The following is a 6,000-nucleotide window of genomic DNA, read 5'->3' on the forward strand; positions in this document are numbered from 1 at the left end:
CTTGTATATTCTGTTCTGCATTTTCTCCACATCTCCTTGGCCTGAAAACTTCCAGTACATCTCTGTTATGGACTGAATGTTTCTGTCTTGCCCCAAATTCATAGGTTGAAGCCCTAACATGATTGTATTTGGAAATAATTTATGTACGTAATTAAAGTTAAATGAGGTCATAAGATCCAATAGGATTAATGTCCTTGTAAGAAAATATACCATCAGAGAACACTCTCCCTAGTCCTCCCACCCCACCTACACAGCCCTCCCCACCATGTACACACATCCCCACACCCTACAGGCAAGAAGAGACCATACAAGCATCCATCCGGTGAGATGGTGCCACCTGCAAGCCAAGAGAAGAAGCCTCAGAATGAAACTCACTTTGCTGGAACCTTGATCTTGGACTTTCCAGCCTCCAAAAATGTGAGAAAATAAATTTTTGTTGCTTAGCCCTTGTGATCGATGGTATTTTGTTATGGCAGCCCAAGCAAATAGAGACCAAGTGACAGAGACACTCTCCTGGCAATGTTTTCCCAGGAACACTGTGATGATTGCTGGTGCCACTTCCCCAAAGCACTTGGGGTCCCAGTGAGATCTCAGCTGGCATCTTTAGGGGTCTTGCACCCCCACAGCTTGGGGAGGTTGCAACATAGCACAAGGTCTCAGAGTATGACTGGGGACCAGACACCAAGGGAAACTCTTCCAGCCACCAACCCCCAGAGAAGTATGTGCCTGTGAGCATGTGTCTGTTGAAGAGGGGTGAGTCTGGCAATGGGCCAGAATAGACATGGCCTTGAGCCCAGAATGGACGTGTACTCTGAAAAGGGCTACTGGGTGTGAGTATCGGCCGTAAGAAAATGCTGGCTCAGCGAGTGCTGTCTTTTTTTGGGAAAAATAGCGCTGAGTAGTGTAATGGAAATAGCATTGGCTTTGGAGTCAGTCAAAACTGATTCAAATTCCAGCTTTTTACTGCACTAATCAAAATAGTACAAGCAAGGGCTCCATTGGTCACATAACTGAAAAGTCTAGGGAGATGTTCGGCTTTCGGATACAGTAACATCCAAGTACTCAAAGATGTCATTGGAAATCTGTCTCCTTCTCTCTTTCTGCTCTGATTATCTTTCCACTGGCCTCATTCTAAGGAGAATCTTCCTCAGCAACTCTAGAATCGTGTGATCCTTAGCACAAGGATGAGTGGAAGACAGAGAATGTCTTTGCCAAGGAGTTCAACAGGTCTGGGTGAGGTTGCTGATTGGCTGGTTCTGAGTCACACGTACACCCCTGGGGTTGGTCCTATTTGAACCAGGAGAGATAGTGCTGTTGCTTAAGAAGGAGGAAGGGATGCAGGGCCGGCCAAATTAGCATATGTCCACATAGACACTGAAGGGCTCTATGATTCCAGGCAAGTTGTTGAACCTCTCTGATCCTCGTTTCCCCATTTAGAATATCTGTACTAGTGCCTACCGCCAGCGAACTGATGAATACTGAAGTGTGCTTCTGGCATAGTTCCAGGCACAGAAGGTAGGTATAACAACTGCTAACTCCCTTCTTCCTCCCTTTCCCTGCCCCTGGCCCTCTCCTGGAAGCCTGAGGGAAGTCCATGGAACATCTCAGGATGTTGAGGATGTCATGCTGTTTCTGGCTGAGTCTCCTGTGCCACGGGTTGGTTCTAGTTGGTGATGGTAGCCTTTGGGACACAGTGAGACTCTAAGGATTCCCTAGTTGGGCTCTGCCCTGGGACATCCAGGTAAGCTGGTGGAACCTTCCAAAAGACAACTGATGCCTGCAGTTAGTTTCCTGGACTGGAGAGGTCAGAGCAGCCAGCAGGTCACTTCCTGGTTCTCTCTAAAAACCAAGCATCCCACCATAAACATTACTTTCTCAAATAAATTAGGTCCTGGATGAGATAAACAGTCTCTCTCAGACCTGTGGGGATTTTCTCACCCAAATAACCACTCTTACTTGAACTGTTCTTTGTGAACTCTAAAGAATCCTAATGTAAATTTACCTCTCAACAGTACATGAACCATGAACTTCCAGATGCTGAAGCTGGGTTTAGAAAAGGCAGAGGAACCACAGACCAAACTGCCAACATCCATTGAATCATCAAACAAGCAAAAGAATACCAGAAAAACATCAACTTCTGCTTTATTGACTATGCCAAACCTTTGACTGTGTATATCACAACAAACTGGAAAATTCTGAAAGAGATGGGGATAACAGACCACCTTCCCTGCCTCCTGAGAAATCTGTATGCAGGTCAAGAAGCAACAGTTAGAACTGGACATGGAACAACAGACTGGTTCCAAATCAGGAAAGGAGTACGTCAAGGCTGTATATTGTCACCCTGCTTATTTAACTTATATGCAGAGTACATCATGAGAAACGCTGGGCTGGAAGAAGCACAACCTAGAATCACGGTTGCCAGGAGAAATATCAATAACCTCAGATATGCAGATGACACCACCCTTATGGCAGAAAGTGAAGAAGAACTAAAGAGCCTCTTGATGAAAGTGAAAGAGGACAGTGAAAAAGTTGGCTTAAAACTCAACATTCAGAAAATGAAGATCATGGCATCTGGTTCCATCACTTTGTGGCAAATAGATGGAGAAACAGTGGAAACAGTGACAGACTTTGTTTCTTGGGGGGCTCCAAAATCACTGCAGATGGTGACTGCAGCCATGGAATTAGAAGACACTTGCTCCTTGGAAGAAAAACTATGACCAACCCAGACAGCATATTAAAAAACCAAGACATTACTTTGCCAACAAAGGTCCGTCTAGTAAAAGCTGTGGTTTTTCCAGTAGTCATGTATGGATGTGAGAGTTTGACTATAAGGAAAGCTGAGCACCAAAGAATTGATGCTTTTCAACCGTGGTGTTGGAGAAGACTCTTGAAAATTCCTTGGACTTCAAGGAGATCAAACCAGTCAATCCTAAAGGTAATCAATCCTGAATATTCATTGCAAAGACTGATGCTGAAGCTGAAACTCCAATATTTTGGCCACCTGATGTGAAAAACTGACTCGTTACAAAAGACTTTGATGCTGGGAAAGATTGAAGGCAGGAGGAGAAGAGGATGACAGAGGAGGGGATGGTTGGATGGCATCACCAATTTGATGGACGTGAGTTTGAGCAAGCTCTGGGAGTTGGTGATGGACAGGGAAGCCTGGCATGCTGCACTCCATGGGGTTGCAAAGAGTCGGACACAACTGAGCGACTGAACGGAAGATGCCTAAAAGAACCTACTGTATCATGCTAGAATCAGGTACCTGTTGAACTGGCAGCAGGATAGAAACTGCCAAATTTGTTCTTCCCACTTCCACTTGTTCTTCTTCCCTTACCATCCTCACAGCACTTCCTTATCCTTTTATCAGAGGTTAAAAGAGTCATGGCACTTGTCCCCTCCAGTGGGCCAGACTGAGGCATGAGACTGTCTGCCAACACACTCATGCCCGCTGGAAGGAGGTCTGGCATCTCAGTGGCCCCCCTTTCCCCTGACTCTGCAGTTTTAAAGGTCACTCACAGATTCAGAGGAAATCAAACTAAAAAAAGAACCATTATTTAATGGATTTCTTTCAAGTTTTTTTACCTAATTTGCTTGGATCCACCTTAATTTATCCTGGGACCTTGGCCCAGGATCTCATTTTCATGGCTGCTGCAGAGGAAAACAAGATAATCTCTCCCTATATCTCTACAAAACTTCAACAATACCTTTCCCTCCTGGCAAGAGCATGTGACCATAAATGAGGTAAGTGAAAAGAAGTGAAAGTGTTAGTCACTCAATCGTGTCTGACTCTTTGTGACCCTAAGGACTGTACCCTGCCAAGTTCCTCTGGCCATGGAATTCTTCAGGCAAGAACACTGGAATGGGTTGCCATTCCCTTCTCCAGGGGATCTTTCTGACCCAAGGATTGAGCCTGGGCTTCCTGCATTGGCAGGCAGATTCTTTACAGTATGAGCTACCAGGGAAGCCAACTTTAGGTAGTGTAGTAATATCAAGTCTCGTTTTAATTACATAAATGTCTATTTTATTTATCCCATTCTAAATAACCATCCATATATAAATGAGGTAACATATATTTAAATGTTATGAACACTTTGGTGGAGAAGGTCTACATAATCTGAAGGCAGCATTATTATCAATGGCAGTGAGGGTGGTCGTTTTCTCCTTGGGCAGTCAGAGCAGAGGATATTCAGGGGCAATGGAGAATGATTCTGGTAATAATTTGGGGGTAGGGAACAAGTTCCGGCTTCAGAATGGAAGAATGTGCTAGACAAGTGTTTCAAGGTGAGCACTTAAGAGGTGCTGGGACAGTCACCTCCTTCAGAGATAGCGATTTATGGGTAAAATTGCAGAACTGGTGTGATTCCCAAAGATCCCAGAGTAAATGGAGATGAATAATGTTATCATAAAGAGAGACGCAGTGACTTCCCTGGTGGTCCAGGGGTTAAGACTTGGCCTGCCAATGCAGGGGGTGCAAGTTTGATTTCTGGTCAGGGAGTTAAGATCCCACATGCCTCTTGGCCAAAAAAACAAAACATAAAACAGAAGCAATATTGTAACAAACTCAATAAAATTAAAAAAATAAATAAAGAGAGGCTCATGTCAATGGACCCCACTTGACCCCTTCAAGGTTCAAGGGGTCCTGACAGTTTCCAATTTGTGTAATTCGGGTCTTTCATTTAGAAATCCATTTCCTGAGGATGTTTTTATTTTGTATAGTATGTGTGGGATTGCTAATCCATAAACAGCCTCTTTTGAGGGAGTGAAGAAAGGCCCTTCTGCATGCTGTTGGCAGGAATGTGAAATGGGAAAACTAGAGTTTGGAAAGCTTTGGGGACTATCTAGCCAAGTCAAAAATGCAAAAATCCTATGACACGGCAAGTCCATTTTAGGAGTAGATCCTGTGCATGTACAAGCATATATGCACAAAGAGCTATGTGTACATCTTACCCAATGATGAGTTCAGCCTCAGGCCTCTTCAGCAGAGCACTGGCGAAATAAACTGTGGCAGAGCCCTCACAGGACACCGTGCAGATACTAAGAAGATTGAGATACATCCTATGTGAAGATCACACAATATGTCAGCTGGGAAAAAAACAAGGGAAACAACAGTGTGCATAATATGCTTTCATTTGTGTCCAAAATTGACATGTACATGTGTGCAGAAGGAATTATTGGAAGCATATACCAGAAATTATGAGCAGGTGTGGAAAGACAGGAGAGCTGGACTGAGAAGCTTACTTTTCATCAGTTCATCTCATACTATTTGAATCTTGTTTGACTCTGTTCATGCACTTCTTTGTCAACTAGGGAAAACATTAGAAATCAAAGAAATAGGCCCTTTTCCAAGGGAACTCCCATTTCCAAGGCAACACTGCTGCCAGGAATGAACAACACTGGTTCTGTAAAAGAGAGAAACTTTTATGAGTCCACCTAGCTCATCACATTTTAAAGACCAGCCATGTCCACTCATTGGAAAAGATCCTGATGCTGGGAAAGACTGAGGGCAGGAGGAGAAGAGGGAGACAGAGGATGAGATGGTTGGATGGTATCATTGACTCAGTGGATATGAGTTTGCGCAAACTCCAAGAGGTAGTGAAGGACAGGGAAGCCTGGCATGCTGCAGTTCGTGGGGTCACTAAGAGTTGGACGACTGAGTAACTGAACTACAACAAATGTCCACTGATAGAACAGACATTGAACTTGGGGTTCTATTAGAGTTTGAAGGAAGAATCATGGAGACATTTCCCCTTCATGCTCTTGTTGAAATGTGCTATTAGCCACCTTGCTCCTCCTGTTTCCCTGTGTGTGGTCCTGCTGCTGTAGAGGGTGTCCAGATATGTGGGCCCAAGGGTATCAGTGGTTGCTCAGAAGGTGGCAAGAAGCAGAGCACAGCCTCAATTCTGGAACCTCCTAAGTGTGCCAAACTGAAGTGGGCTCATGGTGTTTCCAATGTATAACTGCCACTTGAGTCATATGTACTTTCATTTAGTAATTTAT

Source organism: Muntiacus reevesi, chromosome 7 (assembly GCF_963930625.1).
Source record: "Muntiacus reevesi chromosome 7, mMunRee1.1, whole genome shotgun sequence".
Classification (NCBI taxonomy): Eukaryota; Metazoa; Chordata; class Mammalia; order Artiodactyla; family Cervidae; genus Muntiacus; species Muntiacus reevesi.